This window comes from Ambystoma mexicanum, chromosome 11, assembly GCF_040938575.1.
Source record: "Ambystoma mexicanum isolate Mex_15411 chromosome 11, UKY_AmexF1_1, whole genome shotgun sequence".
NCBI classification, from domain to species: Eukaryota; Metazoa; Chordata; class Amphibia; order Caudata; family Ambystomatidae; genus Ambystoma; species Ambystoma mexicanum.
In genome coordinates this window covers 532,256,420-532,278,930 of record NC_090934.1, presented here as the reverse complement: position 1 = coordinate 532,278,930, position 22,511 = coordinate 532,256,420, and positions in this window count along the sequence as shown.

Here is a 22,511-nt window from a genome sequence, read left to right as displayed (position 1 = left end):
ACTTCACGGGTAGCACAGACTTCTGCCTGCAAGGCCTCACGTGATGCCCGGATCTCCTCACGGGTTGCCTGGAGCTCAGCTGAGATTGTGGGTGTTAGCTGCTCCAGCTGCTGTTCTGACCTTGTACACTGGGACACCTCAAGTGCAGCCAGAGTAGCTCTGAGGGAGCTGTTTTCTACCCTCACGGCATCCCTGTGGGCCTTTGCCTCTGCAGATATGGCTGTGCCAATATGTCCTCCCTGTGTGAGCAGCACATGGACTCTGTTGCCTGCTGCTGGAGCTCCATCTGCCTTTCTGGGGGGAGAATGGAAGTGGGCACTCTATCCACGGCCTGCACCATCATCTCACATGATGCCCCCTGTTGTGCTGCAATTGCATGAATGGAGTTCTCCCACACAGTATTGCCCGGTGGCGCACGGCCACCGCGTTGCCGGACACAACACCTGTTGGCCCCAAGATGATGTGCACCTTGCTGTGCTGGCACTGCCTGAGGCTGCAGGACTGCATTCCTTCCTTGATCTGCTGCCCCAGGAACAGGAGCAAATATTGTGGAGTGTGACCCTGCATCCGTAACTGCCACATGCAGACATTGCAACACTGAATGGGCCGTTGGGGGGTCTACCCCCAGTGCAGGTGCATTGGACAGAAGAGCATTCCTGCCAGAAACACTCACCTGCGACGGGACATTTGTCTCAATGTCTGATTCAGCACCTGAGCCATAGAGATCATCAGAGGTGTACCCAGAGACACCCGTGGACAGGATGGTCTGTAGGACCAATGGATTTTCGTCCACCACCACCCCACTTCCTCCAGTGGTGCTTGGTTGGGGCTCTGAGTGCTCCTGCCCCTGCACCATCTCCTCCTCCTCCTCCACAGCATCTAGTGCCTCATCATCTGCACAAAAAGAAAAGAAAAGTAATGAAGACACACATGAAAAGTATAGCCGACACACATAGGCATCACAATGTACACATCCAATACATTAATCAGACATGTCACACATGACAAAAAATCAGCCATGCATGCAGTGGCAATGAAGTGGAAGGGGACTCTGAAAGCAGACACTAATGACTCCAAAATTAAAAAGCAACACATGTGCTGCATGGTGCATAGCACCTGCATCACACATTAGCCTGTGAGTGGCATGGGCCATCCACAAAATTGACACATGCCAGCACACAGATGGCACGTAGCATAGCCATGCCAGAACTGACAAGGACACCCAGATGGGAGTTAATCACTACTGTCTCCCATCCACGTCAAACGCATATCATCAAACAGAACATTTAAAAGAGTGGGACAAATCACACGTGTCACACACTGCAACAATGCCCGTGTGTTAAAATACAGTGATGGGAGGCACATGGATACAACAATGGTAGGTCACTTGGACATGACACAAGTCAATTGTCATGTTGAACATTCAAACAAGGCTCAGAAGTGATCGGGTGCAGTGCATGTGTATTAAATCATTTGCGTAAAAAGTGAACATATGTGGAGCTTTGTTGGTGAAAATCCCTGTCTGAAGTATGGTGATTTTGGGGCAGAACGGCACACAAATCTGCGTTTATCATGCAAATGATTCCATCAATCAGGCAGAATAAAGAGAAAAACTGTATTAACAATGTCGTGGCATTATGACAGTTTAAAGGCAAGAGCAGTCATCATGTGCAAAGTGTTTGCAGTGGTCAGTAGGGATAGAGTGAACCCCAAACCCAAGGGCAGGGGATGGGTTGGAGGCACTACATGGGTCACATATAGCAGTTATGACTACACAGCCTGACCTGGCACTCAATCAGAACACATTACCCAAGCAGCATACACATGGTCTGGACACAAACGCATGGGCATTCACCGGACATTGTCTCAAGATTTAGTAGGTCTCCCACACATTGGATCTGATCCTCTGCAATGAACCCTCCAGCGATTGCCTCATGTTCTGTGAGTTCATCCTCCTCTGGTGGTGACCCACTGCCAGTCATCAGAGTAGAGGTGTAATTGGAAGCCCGCTAGCTTTTTGCTTGGCGTTTGAGGTCATTCCAACACTTTGAGCAATCATCAGCTGTGCGCTTCACAAATCCAAGGGAACTAATCGAGTCTGCGATGCATTGCCGGTGGGCTCTACGCTGAGCAGTCGTAGTCTTGCACCCTGCCGTCATCAGCATGTCGCTGCCATGTGCTTCTAGTTCCACATCATTGAAACTCTGCTTCCTTGACGTGCCGGAGGGGCGAGCTGTGTCTGGCGTCCCAGCCTGTTCCGCAAGAGCACACTTCTTCCTCTTGAGAGGTGGTGTGGACCCTGAGTGGCTTATGCAGCTCTGGTCTGTAGGGGATGAAGCGCAGGTGTACTGTCCACTGGAAGCAGGAAATGGCACAATGACCAAAGGTCTCACTGCAGGCATTGGCTGCTGGGTGCCGTTGCCAGGACCAAGCAGCACAACTGCCTTGATGTGACGGTCCGGGACCAACACAGTCACGGCTGGGTGACTCAGAGCCAGGGTGGAGTGAGCTGTAGCTGCCCCTAAAGCCTCCTCACCCTGGCTACTCAGGGCAGCAGATAACATTGCTGCCCCAGATCCACGTGGTCTGGTGACAGCAACTTTCACCGCCACACATGGCTTGGACTTCGTGACATGGAAGTCGGCCTGTGAGTCATCCCGTGCCAGTTCGGTGACGAATCCGGGCCGGGTTAGCAGTGCCTGAGCTGGGATGGTGTCAGCTGCATCTCCATGCCCCAATGGGGTGGGGGGCGTAAGTGTCCCCGAATGGTCCTGGACACACTGCCCTCTTGGGCCACCCTGCCCACGTTGCCCGCCACTGCCACCTTGGCCACCCTGCTCATCCTGGCCACGTCCCCTACCGCAGCCACCTCTTGGAGGTCAGCCATCTTTGCCTCCCTTACTACTTGGTCGCCTCCCAACCATGGCACTGATGTTCTTGTGTGAATGAGAGGTGCAGAAAACAATTGCCCTGGGCAATTGGGTGCAGGGGGCAGGGTACTAGATGGAATACGTACCCCTGTGCTCTTGCAAGGCTGTCTGTGGCCACTGGGGGAAAATGACAGGTCACGCAATGCTCAGGCACTCCAAAAACAAAAACGTGCACACAATCCCTTGGTAGCCCACATGCATGGAATGAAGGACCCTTAGTATGCTGTGGCACCCAGAAACACATAAAATGCGTACGCGTGGTACACACAGTCTACAATGACCTATGAATCAATACGCGACACACGGGGGCAACCACAGTCGAAAAATACGCGTGTGACTCACCATCTGCCTGGAAAATGAACGTAAAAAGATGCTCTTTCAAGGCTGTCTGTGACCCCTGGGGGAAAATGACAGGTCACGCAATGCTCAGGCACCCCAAAAACAAAAACAAACATGCACACAACCACTCGGTAGCCCATGTGTGTGGAATGAAGGACCCGCAGTACGCTGTGGCACCCAGAAACACAAAAAATGCATACACGTGGTACACACAGGCTACAATGACCTCTGAATGGGTACACGGGGGCAACCACAGTGGAAAAATACATGCGTGACTCACCATCTGTCTGCAAAATGAATGTAAAAAAGATGCGCATTGGCAACACCCCCACCAAAAGAAGAATTGAGCTCTGCTTCAGTAAACAAGGAGTACGCACTGCAACCGTTGTGAAGTAATCGCGTGTGAACCAACAAGAAGTACAAGATTCACAATAAAAAGCACGTACAAGAAAATGGCATCCTACACGGACCTTTAACCCCTACACACAGCAACGCCTACGTGTGCCACGTCACTTACGCGCTAAGGGCCTTTTCTCGATTTTCACACAAACGTGCTGATTTTTCATGTGCAGATTCACTCTGCATCAAGCTGGCCATGTGACAACACAGACCACGCTCCTGCCCAGAAGGTCATTTTCCTGCCCCCCAGAACCCCGAGCAGCCTCCCACCAGCCATCTGCTGCTGCCTGCCTGCCTGCTGGCAACGTGCCCTGCTATTTGGTGCCTGCACATCAGCCATCTGCAGGGGTCCAGTTGCTGCGACCACCCCTGCTGGAATAGAAGACTCCCGACTGGTGTTCTATCACTCCACAGCCAGCCCCAGGACCCAGATGCCCATCCACACATGCCTCAGGGGTTGCCATGTCGGGCAAACACCATCTGAGACCACTGGCAACCCCCTGCCAGAGAGGCAGAGAGCTTTCAGATTCTCAGCTGGAGAAGTTGGCATCCTGGTGGAGCAAGTCCTGGGGCGTTATGATGCCCTCTTCAGATGACCATGCACCGACAAGGAAGGACGGAGGAGCTGGTCGAGCATCGTGGTTGCCATCTACGCGGAGGGGGTGGCAACCCGCGACTTGAAGCACGTTCAGAAGCGCTGGGAGGACTTCAAGTCCAGCAACCTCAGGAAGTCCCGGCGCCTCTTCGACACAGTGGATGCAGTGGGGTGCAAGGTCCAGTTTACTATCGACCAGATGAGGGTCCTGGAATGTATTCACCCAGTGCTTCACCACCAGCTTCTCGAGAGACAGACCTGTCTGGAGTCGAGCGGTAAGTGTGCATGCATACTCATTCGACGCAGTGCATGTTGAGGTGTGCCAGGATTGTGCAGCTGTAACGCTCACCTGGTATACACTGGGACGTCACTCAGCCTGTTCTGACCTCTTACGACCTCTAACCCTTCCCTGGAGTTTACACAACTGGAGATTAACTCCCTATTGTCTCTGTGTGTTTGAACCCCTTCTTCCCCGGGGTCCAACCTTTCCTTTTGATCCACAGCTCACCTTGTTTTCTTGGAAAGTGTGCTCTCCGTCCTGCTTTCAGCGCAGGGGCGCATTGATTGATGCGGGCTCGTTGCTGCCTAGTTACTCACTGGCAAGAGTCTGACAGGTAAGTATAATGAATCTTTTGAACAGTTCTCTAACTTCGTTCCTTTCCTTCCTTAGATAATGGCCGGCGTCCGTGGATGGCGACGTGCTGCTGAGATGAGTAGCGCTGAAGGTGAGTGAGAGCGCAATGCGCGATGCGACCCTTTCGTATTTGTATTGAACTGAGTTCTTTTTCTGTGTCTTTTAGGTGCCGCGACGTTTTCAGCGTGGATGCCGGTTATGAAGAAGAAATGTGGTGAGTAAGCGCGGTATGCGGCACCTCTAGTTGTTTCCACGCTAACCTGGAGTGCTTTTTCCCTCTTGCAGATCGATGAGAAGTTCCAGAGACAGATTTCCCCAGAGCGGCTGGGATTCAGGTAAGCGTTTCAAGCTCGTACAGTCTTTAAAAATAAGCAAAGATTTGCTGAATGCTTACTAATGCCTTTTTTCTGTTATTTTCGCTTTTCCTTAGGAAGCGGCGTGCCGGGATGGGAATGACACCGCTGAAGATGCCCGCAGAACAGAAGAAGCGATTAATGATGGGCAGAAGCACCACAAGGTAAGGCTGTTCCTAACGGTGTTCTTGTTCTTGCAGGAGCTGAGCGCAGAAGAAAGATGCAGGCCTACTGGACACCGATCCGAACACGGTGAGTATCACGCTGCAGAAAACACAAAGCATGTTTCTCAGCCTGGCCGTGGCTTAAATAGTCTCTGGGTATCCCAGGTGTCTCTGGGCTGAACCACACCCAAAAGACTATACTGCACATGCAGTTCTGGGAACCGAAATATGTGGGGGCATCCATCTTGTCCCCTATCAATGCACTACAAGTCCAATCCCCAAAGTTATCCTATGGGAGTGAGTGAGTCTGGTACCACAAGCGCCAAGTCTGACTAAAAGTGGGTCTTTGGAGGGATGGAGAGGCCCTTGAGGGCCATGTAGGTGATCGTGGCCTGGCTCCAGCCTGACATCATGGAGGGCTGGGGACATGAGGGCAGGAATCATGACAGCAGCTTGGACATATGTCTGACATGGCCCATGTATGGATGTGTATGTGCAGGGACATGACCATGCTGCATGTGAGTCCATTCATGTGTCATGCACATTAGTGGTGTATGTGTACCAAAATATGATGCACAACTGTATGTGAAGATGCACACATGTTTGCATGCCTATGTATCTACTCAGCCAAGTTTGGGGTGTGACACATGGATGCTGGTCCCACCTTCATGTATGTGCATGGTATACATGTGTGTGTGGGTATATGACATGTGTGTGACTGTGAGACACCATGGATGCATGTGACACAGACATGTAGGTACCCGATTGGCAGGTGTGACATAGTTGCCGATGATTGCACTGTGACAGGTGGTGGAGATGTACAGATGCATGTCTGTCTGGTGGCGTGTGTGCATGTGTTTGGCACTCCCCATGTTGCTTGTGACATCATGCCAACCTTTGGATGATCATGCAGTTGTGTGTGTATGGATGCTCATGCCTGCTGCATGATTCCTGTTAATTTGTGCATGTGTGTGGGTTCAAATGATATGAGTGTTGGGGAGTGTGATGCCATCTGTGAAATTTCACACTGTCACTCATGTGCAACTGACATGTGTGTATCAGACCATTGTACAGTGCCCTGAGGCCTGTGTTCTATCTCTCCCTGTCTGCAGCGTCAACTGATGAAGAGGATGGAGACGGTGCTGTGGAACCACCAGCCAGGGATGCAAGGCCCAGCTCCCCTCCGAGGTAATAATTTCTTCCGGGAGTAAGGAGTCTGGTGCCTCGTCCATAGCCGCAGCTGCTGAGGGAAGGTCGAAGAGGCAGAGGTTGGAGGTGGACTCCTGGGCAGCAGAAGGGGCAGTTTAGCCCCCTCAGGGGATTTTGGGGGAATCCAGGTTGGTGGGGGGTGTGGTTGAGGAGGAGGCCATGACAGCCCCACGCACGGGCCTGGATGGGGGGATTCCACTGGTGCTAGTGGTGCAGTCCAGGGGCAGGGACAGGAGGCAGCACAGGCTGCTGCAGAGGTGCCTGTGTGTAATCCTGTCCCCGATCATGTGACTGCATCATCCGGCACCAGCAGGGATGCCTTCGTCCAGACTAGTTTTCAGAGAGGGGATGCGCAAACAACAACTGGCCTTCCTCTCCCTGCGGACGTGGCAATCCATGGCCAATTGAGCCTGTCCTAGCTGGTGTGCCAACGTGGTATTTGGGATGACGTGCAGGGTTCTTGTGAGGACAATGCACGTCATTTCGAATACCTGTTTCGGTGTGGCGCATTACTAGGACAGGTCATCGGCACTGAGTTGCTCCGTGTGCTGGATCTTCTTGCGACCGCTTCCTCAACTGAACCCCCTATGCGTCAGTCGTCCTCCGTGCCATCTTCCTGCCCAATTATCACCTCTGCCCCCTGTGGAGCTGCCCCTCAGCCAGCGGCCAGGCTGGTAGAGGATAAATCCCTGCCACAGTCGGGAGTCGGAGGTCCAGCAGGGGTGGCCACCCCACCAACTGGACCCCAGCAAATGGAGGACGTGCAGGCAACAACAAGCAGGGCATGTGCACAGCGGCACCAGAGGATTCCATCAGCCTGGATGCCGTTGTGGTGCCAGAGGAAGTTGCATTGGAGGCAGCAGTAGGCTCATCGTGGGAGTCATCATGGCTCGGGGCCATCAACATCCCGGGGGCAGGCATCGGCCAGCGGGCAGGAGGACCCAGGATTGGGAGTGTCTTCTGTGTGGCAGCAGTTGGGCCAACAAATAGATGTAGAGTGGTGGCGAGCAGAGAACTCCATTCAGCGGGTTTTCAGGCAGGTCCTGTGCCTTGAAGCAACTCGCAGGGAGTTGGAGGATGCCATGGCTTCATCCCTGTGAGGCCTCCAGGCCAGGGAACAATTTGATGATGCCCTGGCCCAGGACATCAAAAAGTGAGCCGTCGGACTAGCCTGTTGACTTTTTATATAGTTATTTAGGTTTGGGTTTCATTTTGTTTTTTTATGATTTGGAGTACATGTACTTTGCTTCCATTTTTCTATATAGTTGTGTTTTAAACAGGGTTTTTCTGTAGGTTTCATTTTGTTTTGGGATCATGGACCCTTCTTTTTTACATTTAAATAGTTCAGGACATGTACATACTTTCTTTTTTTTTTATCCCATGGATTAATGGATTTTTATGCTTTTCAATTTTGTTATGATTTGTATGGACTTTGGCAATGGACCAATTTTCATTTTTCATGTCTTGGATTTTAGTTTTTCCTTGGATATTACTTTCTTTTTCATATTGCATTCATTATTTCATCATTTGCATGTGTGGTGTTCATTTTGTCATTTGGTTTTATTTTTAATACATTTCATACATCTTCATTATTGGTGTGGTCTACTCTGATTGATTTTGTGCATGTCTCTATGAGCATTGGCTCAGTCATGTGTTGCCACTGTGTGGCTCTGTAGGATATTTATTCATGGGCATGCTGGTTCTTTTCAGACTCTCATGGCATGGGTACACGTGTAAAGCTCACTCACGTACCCCAGAATACACATACCCCGCTCCCGCCAGCAAAGTCACATGGACAGCTCACTCGCTTACCCCAGAATACACGTACTCCACTCCTGCCAGTGAAATAACGTGTAAAGCTCAATCGCATACCCCGGAATACACGTACCCCACTCCCACCAGCGAAATCACGTGGACAGCTCACTCGCTTACCCTGCAATACACATACCCAGCTCCCACCAGCAAAATCACGTGTAAAGCTCGCTCGCATACCCCGGAATACACGTAGCACACTCCCACAAGCGAAATCGTGTGTAAAGATCACTCACGTACCCCAGAATACACATTCCCCGCTTCTGCCAGCAAAGTCACATGGACAGCTCACTCGCTTACCCCGAAATACACGTACTCCGCTCCCACCAGTGAAATCACGTGTAAAGCTCACTCGCGTAACCCGGAATACACGTACCCCACTCCCGCCAGCAAAGTCACATGGACAGTTCACTCGCTTACCCCGAAATACACGTACTCTGCTCCCGCCAGCGAAATCGCATGTAAAGCTCACTCACGTACCCCAGAATACACATACCCCGCTCCCGCCAGCAAAGTCACATGGACAGCTCACTCGCTTACCCCGGAATACACGTACTCTGCTCCCGCCAGTGAAATCACGTGTAAAGCTCACTCACGTACCCCGGAATACACGTACCCCACTCCCGCCAGCAAAGTCACATGGACAGCTCACTCGGTTACCCCGGAATACACGTACTCCGCTCCCGCCAGCGAAATCGCTTGTAAAGCTCACTCACGTACCCCAGAATACACATACCCCGCATCCGCCAACAAAGTCACATGGACAGCTCACTCGCTTACACCGGAATACACGTACTCTGCTCCCGCCAGTGAAATCACATGTAAAGCTCACTCGCGTACCCCGGAATACACGTACCCCACTCCCACCAGCGAAATCACGTGGACAGCTCACTCTCTTACCCTGGAATACACGTACCCAGCTCCCGCCAGCAAAATCATGTGTAAAGCTCACTCGCATACCCCGGAATACATGTACCGCTCTCACACCAGTGAAATCACGTGGACAGCTCACTCGCATACCCCAGAATACACATACCATGCTCCCACCAGCGAAATCACGTGTAAAGCTCACTCACGTACCCCAGAATACACATACCCCTCTCCCGCCAGCAAAGTCACATGGACAGCTCACTCGCTTACCCCGGAATACACGTACTCCACTCCCGTCAGTGAAATCACATGTAAAGCTCACTCACGTACCCCGGAATACACGTACCCCACTCCCGCCAGCAAAGTCACATGGACAGCTGACTCGCTTACCCCGGAATAAAAGTACTCCGCTCCCGCCAGCGAAATCGCATGTAAAGCGCACTCACGTACCCCAGAATACACATACCCTGCTCCCGCCAGCAAAGTCACATGGACAGCTCACTCGCTTACCCCGGAATACACGTACCCCGCTCCCGCCAGCGAAATCGCATGTAAAGCTCACTCGCATACCCCGAAATACACATACCCCTCTCAAACCAGCGAAATCACGTGGACAGCTCACTCGCATATCCTGGAATACACGTACCCCGCTCCCACCAGCGAAATTGCATGTAAAGCTCAGTCACGTACCCCAGAATACACATACCCTGCTCCCGCCAGCAAAATCACACGGACAGCTCACTCTCTTACCCCGGAATACACGTACTCCGCTCCCACCAGCGAAATCGCGTGGACAGCTCACTCGCTTACCCCGGAATACACGTACCCCGCTCCCACCAGCGAAATCGCGTGGACAGCTCACTCGCTTACCCTGGAATACACGTACCCAGCTCCCACCAGCAAAATCACGTGTAAAGCTCACTCGCATACCCCGGAATACACGTACCGCACTCCCACAAGCGAAATCACGTGTAAAGCTCACTCACGTACCCCAGAATACACATAACCCGCTCCCGCCAGCAAAGTCACATGGACAGCTCACTCGCTTACCCCGGAATACACGTACTCCGCTCCCACCAGTGAAATCGCGTGTAAAGCTCACTCACGTACCCCAGAATACACATACCCCGCTCCCGCCAGGAAAGTCACATGGACAACTCACTCGCTTACCCCGGAATACACGTACTCCGCTCCTGCCAGTGAAATCACATGTAAAGCTCAATCGCATACCCCGGAATACACATACCCCACTCCCACCAGCGAAATCACGTGGACAGCTCACTCGCTTACCCTGGAATACACATACCCAGCTCCCGCCAGCAATGTCACATGGACAGCTCACTCGCTTACCCCGAAATACACGTACTCCGCTCCCACCAGTGAAATCACGTGTAAAGCTCACTCGCGTACCCCGGAATACACGTACCCCACTCCCGCCAGCAAAGTCACATGGACTGTTCACTGGCTTACCCCGAAATACACGTACTCTGCTCCCGCCAGCGAAATTGCATGTAAAGCTCACTCACGTACCCCAGAATGCACATACCCCGCTCCCGCCAGCAAAGTCACATGGACAACTCACTCGCTTACCCCGGAATACACGTACTCCGCTCCCGCCAGTGAAATCACGTGTAAAGCTCATTCGCGTACCCCGGAATTCACGTACCCCACTCCCGCCACCAAAGTCACATGGACAGCTCACTCGCTTACCCCGAAATACACGTACTCTGCTCCCGCCACCGAAATCGCATGTAAAGCTCACTCATGTACCCCAGAATACACATACCCCGCTCCCGCCAGCCAAGTCACATGGATAGCTCACTCGCTTACCCCGGAATACACGTACTCTGCTCCTGCCAGTGAAATCACGTGTAAAGCTCACTCGCGTACACCGGAATACACGTACCCCGCTCTCGCCAGCGAAATCGCGTGTAAAACTCACTCGCATACCACGGAATACACGTACCCCACTCCCGCCAGCAAAATCACGTGGACAGCTCACTCGCTTACCCTGGAATACACTTACCCCGCTCCCACCAGCAAAATCACATGTAAAGCTCACTCGCGTACCCTGGAATACACGTACCCCACTCCCACCAGCGAAATCACGTGGACAGCTCACTCTCTTACCCTGGAATACACGTACCCAGCTCCTGCCAGCAAAATCATGTGTAAAGCTCACTCGCATACCCCGGAATACACGTACCACGCTCACACCAGTGAAATCACGTGGACAGCTCACTCACATACCCCAGAATACACGTACCCTGCTCCCACCAGCGAAATCACGTGTAAAGCTCTAAAGCTCACTCACATACCCCAGAATACACATACCCCTCTCCCGCCAGCAAAGTCACATGGACAGCTCACTCGCGTACCCCGGAATACATGTACTCCGCTCCCGCCAGTGAAATCACGTGTAAAGCTCACTCGTGTACCCCGGAATACGCGTACCCCACTCCCGCCAGCAAAGTCACATGGACAGCTGACTCACTTACCCCGGAATACACGTACTCTGCTCCTGCCAGTGAAATCACGTGTAAAGCCCAATCGCATACCCCGGAATACACGTACCCCACTCCCGCCAGCAAAGTCACATGGACAGCTCACTCGCTTACCCCGGAATACACGTACTCCGCTCCCACCAGCGAAATTGCATGTAAAGCTCACTAACGTACCCCAGAATACACATACCCCGCTCCCGCCATCAAAGTCACATGGACAGCTCACTCGCTTACCCCGGAATAAACGTACCCTGCTCCCGCCAACGAAATCGCATGTAAAGCTCACTCGCATACCCCGGAATACACATACCCCACTCCCGCCAGCAAAATCATGTGGACAGCTCACTCGCTTACCCTGGAATACACATACCCCGCTCACACCAGTGAAATCACGTGTAAAGCTCACTCGTGTACCCCGGAATACGCGTACCCCACTCCCGCCAGCAAAGTCACATGGACAGCTCACTCACTTACCCCGGAATACACGTACTCTGCTCCTGCCAGTGAAATCACGTGTAAAGCCCAATCGCATACCCCGGAATACACGTACCCCACTCCCACCAGCAAAGTCACATGGACAGCTCACTCGCTTACCCCGGAATACACGTACTCCGCTCCCACCAGCGAAATCGCATGTAAAGCTCACTAACGTACCCCAGAATACACATACCCCGCTCCCGCCATCAAAGTCACATGGACAGCTCACTCGCTTACCCCGGAATACACGTACCCTGCTCCCGCCAACGAAATCGCATGTAAAGCTCACTCGCATACCCCGGAATACACGTACCCCACTCCCGCCAGCAAAATCATGTGGACAGCTCACTCGCTTACCCTGGAATACACATACCCCGCTCACACCAGCGAAATCACGTGGACAGCTCACTCGCATATCCCGGAATACGCGTACCCCGCTCCCACAGCGAAATTGCGTGTAAAGGTCACTCACATACCCCAGAATACACATACCCTGCTCCCGCCAGCAAAATCACATGGACAGCTCACTCGCTTACCCCGGAATACACGTACTCCGCTAACACCCGCAAAATCGCGTGGACAGCTCACTCGCTTACCCTGGAATACCCGTACCCCACTCCCACCAGCGAAATCGCGTGGACAGCTCACTCGCTTACCCCGATATACACGTACCCCGCTCCCACCAGCAAAATCGCATGGATAGCTCACTCGCTTACCCCGATATACACATACCCCGCTCCCACCAGCAAAATCACGTGGACAGCTCACTCGCTTACCCCGGAATACACGTACCCCGCTCCCGCCAGTGAAATCACGTGTAAAGCTCACTCGCATACCCCGGAATACATGTTACGCACTCCCGCCAGCAAAATCACGTGGACAGCTCACTCGCTTACCCCAGAATACACGTACTCCGCTCCTGCCAGTGAAATCACGTGTAAAGCTCACTCGCATACCCCGGAATACACGTACCACACTCCCACCAGCGAAATCACGCTTACCCTGGAATACACGTACCCAGCTCCCACCAGCAAAATCACGTGTAAAGCTCGCTCGCATACCCTGGAATACACGTACCCTACTCCCACAAGTGAAATCGCGTATCAAGCACACTCACGTACCCCAGAATACACATACCCCGCTCCCGCCAGCAAGGTCACATGGACAGCTCACTCGCTTACCCCGGAATACACGTACTCCGCTCCCATCAGTGAAATCACGTGTAAAGCTCACTCGCGTACCCTGGAATACACGTACCCCACTCCCGCCAGCAAAGTCACATGGGCAGCTCACTCGCTTACCCCGAAATACACGTACTCTGCTCCCACCAGCGAAATCACGTGTAAAGCTCACTCACGTACCCCAGAATACACATACCCCGCTCCCGCCAGCAAAGTCACATGAACAGCTCACTCGCTTAAACCGGAATACACGTACTCCACTCCCCCCAGCAAAATATTGTGTAAAGCTTACTCGCATACCCCGGAATACATGTACCCCACTCCCACCAGCGAAATCACATGGACAGCTCACTCGCTTACCCTGGAATACACGTACCCAGCTCCCGCCAGCAAAATCATGTGTAAAGCTCACTCGCATACCCCGGAATACACGTACAGCGCTCACACCAGTGAAATCACATGGACAGCTCACTCGCATACCCCAGAATACACGTACCCTGCTCCCACCAGCAAAATCACGTGTACAGCTCACTCACGTACCCCAGAATACACATACCCTGCTCCCGCCAGCAAAGTCACATGGACAGCTCACTCGCTTACATCGGAATACACGTACTCCGCTCCCGCTAATGAAATCACGTGTAAAGCTCACTCGCGTACCCCGGAATACACGTACCCCACTCCCGCCAGCAAAGTCACATGGACAGCTCACTCGCTTACCCCAGAATACACGTACTCCGCTCCCGCCAGCGAAATCGCGTGTAAAACTCACTCGCATACCACGGAATACACGTACCCCACTCCCGCCAGCAAAATCACGTGGACAGCTCACTCGCTTACCCTGGAATACACTTACCCCGCTCCCACCAGCAAAATCACATGTAAAGCTCACTCGCGTACCCTGGAATACACGTACCCCACTCCCACCAGCGAAATCACGTGGACAGCTCACTCTCTTACCCTGGAATACACGTACCCAGCTCCTGCCAGCAAAATCATGTGTAAAGCTCACTCGCATACCCCGGAATACACGTACCACGCTCACACCAGTGAAATCACGTGGACAGCTCACTCGCATACCCCAGAATACACGTACCCTGCTCCCACCAGCGAAATCACGTGGAAAGCTCACTCACATACCCCAGAATACACATACCCCTCTCCCGCCAGCAAAGTCACATGGACAGCTCACTCGCGTACCCCGGAATACATGTACTCCGCTCCCGCCAGTGAAATCACGTGTAAAGCTCACTCGTGTACCCCGGAATACGCGTACCCCACTCCCGCCAGCAAAGTCACATGGACAGCTGACTCACTTACCCCGGAATACACGTACTCTGCTCCTGCCAGTGAAATCACGTGTAAAGCCCAATCGCATACCCCGGAATACACGTACCCCACTCCCGCCAGCAAAGTCACATGGACAGCTCACTCGCTTACCCCGGAATACACGTACTCCGCTCCCACCAGCGAAATCGCATGTAAAGCTCACTAACGTACCCCAGAATACACATACCCCACTCCCGCCATCAAAGTCACATGGACAGCTCACTCGCTTACCCCGGAATACACGTACCCTGCTCCCGCCAACGAAATCGCATGTAAAGCTCACTCACATACCCCAGAATACACATACCCCTCTCCCGCCAGCAAAGTCACATGGACAGCTCACTCGCGTACCCCGGAATACATGTACTCCGCTCCCGCCAGTGAAATCACGTGTAAAGCTCACTCGTGTACCCCGGAATACGCGTACCCCACTCCCGCCAGCAAAGTCACATGGACAGCTCACTCACTTACCCCGGAATACACGTACTCTGCTCCTGCCAGTGAAATCACGTGTAAAGCCCAATCGCATACCCCGGAATACACGTACCCCACTCCCGCCAGCAAAGTCACATGGACAGCTCACTCGCTTACCCCGGAATACACGTACTCCGCTCCCACCAGCGAAATCGCATGTAAAGCTCACTAACGTACCCCAGAATACACATACCCCACTCCCGCCATCAAAGTCACATGGACAGCTCACTCGCTTACCCCGGAATACACGTACCCTGCTCCCGCCAACGAAATCGCATGTAAAGCTCACTCGCATACCCCGGAATACACGTACCCCACTCCCGCCAGCAAAATCATGTGGACAGCTCACTCGCTTACCCTGGAATACACATACCCCGCTCACACCAGTGAAATCACGTGTAAAGCTCACTCGTGTACCCCGGAATACGCGTACCCCACTCCCGCCAGCAAAGTCACATGGACAGCTCACTCACTTACCCCCGAATACACGTACTCTGCTCCTGCCAGTGAAATCACGTGTAAAGCCCAATCGCATACCCCGGAATACACGTACCCCCCTCCCACCAGCAAAGTCACATGGACAGCTCACTCGCTTACCCCGGAATACACGTACTCCGCTCCCACCAGCGAAATCGCATGTAAAGCTCACTAACGTACCCCAGAATACACATACCCCGCTCCCGCCATCAAAGTCACATGGACAGCTCACTCGCTTACCCCGGAATACACGTACCCTGCTCCCGGCAACGAAACCGCATGTAAAGCTCACTCGCATACCCCGGAATACACGTACCCCACTCCCGCCAGCAAAATCATGTGGACAGCTCACTCGCTTACCCTGGAATACACATACCCCGCTCACACCAGCGAAATCACGTGGACAGCTCACTCGCATATCCCGAAATACGCGTACCCCGCTCCCACAGCGAAATTGCGTGTAAAGGTCACTCACATACCCCAGAATACACATACCCTGCTCCCGCCAGCAAAATCACATGGACAGCTCACTCGCTTACCCCGGAATACACGTACTCCGCTAACACCAGCGAAATCGCGTGGACAGCTCACTCGCTTACCCCGGAATACACGTACCCCACTCCCACCAGCGAAATCGCGTGGACAGCTCACTCGCTTACCCCGATATACACATACCCCGCTCCCACCAGCAAAATCACGTGGACAGCTCACTCGCTTACCCCGGAATACACGTACCCCGCTCCCGCCAGTGAAATCACGTGTAAAGCTCACTCGCATACCCCGGAATACATGTAACGCACTCCCGCCAGCAAAATCACGTGGACAGCTCACTCGCTTACCCCAGAATACACGTACTCCGCTCCTGCCAGTGAAATCACGTGTAAAGCTCACTCGCTTACCCCGGAATACACGTACCCCGCTCCCGCCAGTGAAATCACGTGTAAAGCTCACTCGCATACCCCGGAATACATGTAACGCACTCCCGCCAGCAAAATCACGTGGACAGCTCACTCGCTTACCCCAGAATACACGTACTCCGCTCCTGCCAGTGAAATCACGTGTAAAGCTCACTCGCATACCCCGGAATACACGTACCACACTCCCACCAGCGAAATCACGCTTACCCTGGAATACACGTACCCAGCTCCCACCAGCAAAATCACGTGTAAAGCTCGCTCGCATACCCTGGAATACACGTACCCTACTCCCACAAGTGAAATCGCGTATCAAGCTCACTCACGTACCCCAGAATACACATACCCCGCTCCCGCCAGCAAGGTCACATGGACAGCTCACTCGCTTACCCCGGAATACACGTACTCTGCTCCCACCAGTGAAATCACGTGTAAAGCTCACTCGCGTACCCTGGAATACACGTACCCCACTCCCGCCAGCAAAGTCACCTGGGCAGCTCACTCGCTTACCCTGAAATACACGTACTCTGCTCCCACCAGCGAAATCACGTGTAAAGCTCACTCACGTACCCCAGAATACACATACCCCGCTCCCGCCAGCAAAGTCACATGAACAGCTCACTCGCTTAAACCGGAATACACGTACTCCACTCCCCCCAGCAAAATATTGTGTAAAGCTTACTCGCATACCCCGGAATACACGTACCCCACTCCCACCAGCGAAATCACATGGACAGCTCTCTCGCTTACCCTGGAATACACGTACCCAGCTCCCGCCAGCAAAATCATGTGTAAAGCTCACTCGCATACCCCGGAATACACGTACAGCGCTCACACCAGTGAAATCACATGGACAGCTCACTCGCATACCCCAGAATACACATACCCTGCTCCCACCAGCAAAATCACGTGTAAAGCTCACTCACGTACCCCAGAATACACATACCCTGCTCCCGCCAGCAAAGTCACATGGACAGCTCACTCGCTTACATCGGAATACACGTACTCCGCTCCCGCTAATGAAATCACGTGTAAAGCTCACTCGCGTACCCCGGAATACACGTACCCCACTCCCGCCAGCAAAGTCACATGGACAGCTCACTCGCTTACCCCAGAATACACGTACTCCGCTCCCGCCAGCGAAATCGCATGTAAAGCTCACTCACGTACCCCAGAATACACATACCCTGCTCCCGCCAGCAAAGTCACATGGACAGGTCACTCGCTTACCCCGGAATACACGTACCCCGCTCCCGCCAGCGAAATCACGTGTAAAGCTCACTCGCATACCCTGGAATACACGTACCCCACTCCCGCCAGCAAAATCACATGGACAGCTCACTCGCTTACCCTGGAATACACGTACCCAGCTCCCGCCAGCAAAATCATGTGGAAAGCTCACTCGCATACCCCGGAATGCACGTACCGCGCTCACACCAGTGAAATCAAGTGGACAGCTCACTTGCATACCCCAGAATACACGTACCCTGCTCCCACCAGCGAAATCACGTGTAAAGCTCACTCACGTACCCCAGAATACATATACCCCTCTTCCGCCAGCAAAGTCACATGGACAGCTCACTCGCTTACCCCGGAATACACATACTCCGCTCCCGCCAGTGAAATCACCTGTAAAGCTCACTCGCGTACCCCGGAATACACGTACCCCACTCCCGCCAGCAAAGTCACATGGACAGCTCAATCGCTTACCCCGGAATGCACGTACTCCGCTCCCGCCAGCGAAATCGCATGTAAAGCTCACTCACGTACCCCAGAATACACATACCCCGCTCCCGCCAGCAAAGTCACATGGACAGCTCACTCACATACCCCAGAATACACGTACCACACTGCCGCCAGCAAATCACGTGGACAGCTCACTCGCTTACCCTGGAATACACGTACCCCGCTCCCACCAGCGAAATCATATGTAAAGCTCACACGCCTACCCCAGAATACACATACCCCGCTCACACCAGCGAAATCACGTGGACAGCTCACTCGTATATCCCGGAATACACGTACCCCGCTCCCACCAGCGAAATTGCTTGTAAAGCTCACTCACGTACCCCAGAATACACATACCCTGCTCCCGCCAGCAAAATCACATGGACAGCTCCCTCGCTTACCCCGGAATACACGTACTCCGCTCCCACCAGCGAAATCGCGTGGACAGCTCACTCGCTTACCCCGGAATACACATACCCCTTTCCCACCAGCGAAATCGCGTGGACAGCTCACTCGCTTACCCTGGAATACACGTACCCCACTCCCACCAGCGAAATCGCGTGGACAGCTCACTCGCTTTCCCCGGAATACACGTACCCCGCTCTCGCCAGCGAAATCACGTGTAAAGCTCACTCGCATACCCCGGAATACACGTACCACACTCCCGCCAGCAAAATCACATGGACAGCTCACTCGCGTACCCCGGAATACACGTACCCTGCTCGCACCAGTGAAATCACGTGGACAGCTCACTCGCATACCTCGGAATACACGTACCCCACTCCCACCAGCAAAATCACGTGTAAAGCTCACTCACGTACCCCAGAATACACATACTCCGCTCCCGCCAGCAAAGTCACATGGACAGCTCACTCGCTTACCCCGGAATACATGTACTCCGCTCCTGCCAGTGAAATCACATGTAAAGCTCACTTGCGTACCCCGGAACACACGTAGCCCGCTGCCACCAGCGAAATTGCATGTAAAGCTCACCCGCGTACCCCGGAATACACGTATCCCGCTCTCATCAACGAAATCGCATGGACAGGTCACTCGCTTACCCCGGAATACACGTAACCCGCTCCCGCCAGTGAAATCACATGTAAAGCTCACTCGCGTACCCCGGAATACATGTACCCCACTCCCACCACTGTAACCACATGGACAACTCACTCGCTTAACCCCGGAATACACATAGCCCGCTCCTGCCAGCGAAATCACGTGTAAAGCTCACTCGCGTACCCCGGAATACTTGTACCCCACTTGCGCCAGCGAAATTGCGTGGACAGCTCACTTGCGTACCCCAGAATACACATACCCCACTCCCACCAATAAAATGTCATGTAAAGCTCACTCGCGTACCGCGAAATACACATAGCCCACTCCCACCAGCAAAATCACGTGTAAAGCTCATTTGCGTACCCTGGAATACACGTACCCCATTTGCACCAGTGAAATCGCGTGGACAGCTCACTTGCGTACCACTGAATACACGTAACTCGCTCCTGCCAGTGAAATTATGTGTAAAGCTCACTCGCATACCCCAAAATACACATACCCCACTCCCAGCAGCGAAATCACATGTTAGCTCACTCGCGTACCCCGAAATACATGTACCCCGATCATACCAGCAAAATGGTGTGTACAGCTCACTCGCGTACCCCAGAATACATGTATCCCGCTCCCGCCAGTGAAATCGCGTGTAAGCTCACTCGCGTACCCCAAAATGCACGTACCCTGCACCCGCCAGCAAAATCACGTGTAAAGCTCACTCACATACCCCGAAATACACGTGTCCCGCTCGTGCAAGTAAAATCGCGTGGACAGCTCACTCGCGTACCCCCAGATTCATGCACCAGTGTGGTGTGCAGCCACATTCACCCCCTGCAGGCAGCCCATACCAAAGGCCCCCCACTACATCCCTGACCATGACCTGCATGCAGCCCATCACCACTGCCCAGGCCCTGCAGGCAGCCCACACCACGGGGGAACACCATACACCCCTTGCATGCCCGCAGGCAGCCCATCCACCCTGACCATGACCTGCAAGCAGCCCATCAACCCTGACCATGCCCTGCAGGCAGCCCACACCACGAGGGACCACCATACATCCCTGGGCATGTCCCGCAGGCAGCCCATCACTACTGACCATGACCCGTAGACAGCCCACACCACAGGGGGACTTTTTTCATGCAATTTGCCTGGCACAGGCGGAGTACGTGTATTCATGGGGGTGCGGGAATTGATTTTTACACGTTTTAGCTGCTGCGAGTGGGGTACATGTATTCAAGGGGGTGCGTGAGTACTTTTTCACGTGTTTTGTCTGCTGCGAGTGGGGTATGCATAGTTTTTCACGCGATTACAGTGTAGGGGACCTGTAAACTGGTCCAGGGTTAGCGCGGCCCTTTGCGGCCTATTGAGGATTTCTATGGCTTTTCCTTGCGCAATGGGTGTTCTTGGGGGCGTAACTGGCTCTGCAGGATGTTCGCTGCGCCATAGCTGTAAATGGCTTGGGAAATCCATGAATACGCGGCGCGCCAGAATGCTGTTTAGCACACATGGCTGGCGCATGCTGGTGCACACTCCCCCTCCTCGCTAATGAGTTGGGACTTTGGCTTGTGTGTATGTGTGTGTGTGTGTGTGTGTGTGTGTGTGTGTGTGTGATGGCGATGGTAACATTAACATTTTGTGTGGGTTACTCTCTTTGTCGGTTGTTTTTTTTCACCTTGAGCTGTACTTGCCAGTCTGACTGTTGTAATTGGAATATTGGAGCATGTTTAATTTGGCAGACATCCTGTAAAAGAAAAGGAGGAAACAATACGTTTTAAGATGATTGATATACATCACTCAAATGTTAGGGAGGACCTGTTGAATTGTACACTTTTTTGTTCAATGTATGCTGTTCTGAGATCAAGAACCTTTTTTCTGGTACTCAATTATGGTCACTTTAGACAATGTCGACCTGTTCTGATAAATGCTTACTGATCTGTTTGCATGTTTTGCAGCTGAGAGATGTCTAACTGGTGCTTTGGAAATCAGAACATCATATCTTAAATATTAACATATAGGTTAATAATAGTTATGTTTATGCTTGTACGGAAAACGATATTTTATCTGATATACAGCTAATTTTGAATTTGGAATGTGATTAATTATCTTGTATGTAAGAGAGTATCAATGTATACATAAGTGTGTCATTGATACGAAGTGATAACCTATGGTTAGTTGTTGTTTTCGGGGCTATGAAGGCCTGCTGAGCAATTGTTTAGATAATGCGTGTGGTGTGACAAGTTGGAGAGCACAAAAGCATGCCAAACAACCAGATGGTATGAGTTTGGGTGTGTTAATGGCTATCAAATATACATAGTTACTCAAGGCAGTCTGTCTAAATGGGCTGTCACTTGAAGATGTCGTGCATGTGTGCACATGCCACATGTTGCATTAAGTGTTTAACTGGTGCGTCATAATATATACTTTCCATATTCATCGTTTGCTGATGTGCGCGTACCTTTGTACCACAAGTCACATATTGCTGTTTAACTTGCTAATTTGCTAATGTGCATTATACTTTATATTCTGCCGACCAGACGTTTGAATTTGCAATCAACAAAAGTGTGTGAGTGGAGTTTTGTTGGTGTGACATGTGTAATGACTTTCCTTTTGAGGTGTTGGTACTCCTTTCGGGTGTTGAAGGGTGTCTCTTTGTCATGTATATTATTGCATTTGTTTTAGGTTATTGAAATGCTCCACAACTTGTGGCAGGAGGGTGCTTTAGAATGCCATGTTTTCTGATGATAATTGGTGTCAGATGGGAAGCAGAGCGTGGTTGCAACATCCACAGGCATGGACACTTTGAGGCTAAACAGGATCGTCACCTATTTGAGGGCTTGTAATTGTGAAAGTGATGATGTGATGATCCATATGTGCTTTTCCCCCACGTTGGTGGCAATGAACTTGGTTATATGAAGAGTATGGATATTCTGCAGCAATTGAGGGCTGTCCTGGAGTATTTGTATATGTAGTTTCCATTGTGCCATATTGATTTGTCGTGTAATGCAACATGCAAACTATGGGTCAGATACCTAGCAGAAGATTGCCAGAATAGCAATGCAAGCCGGAATG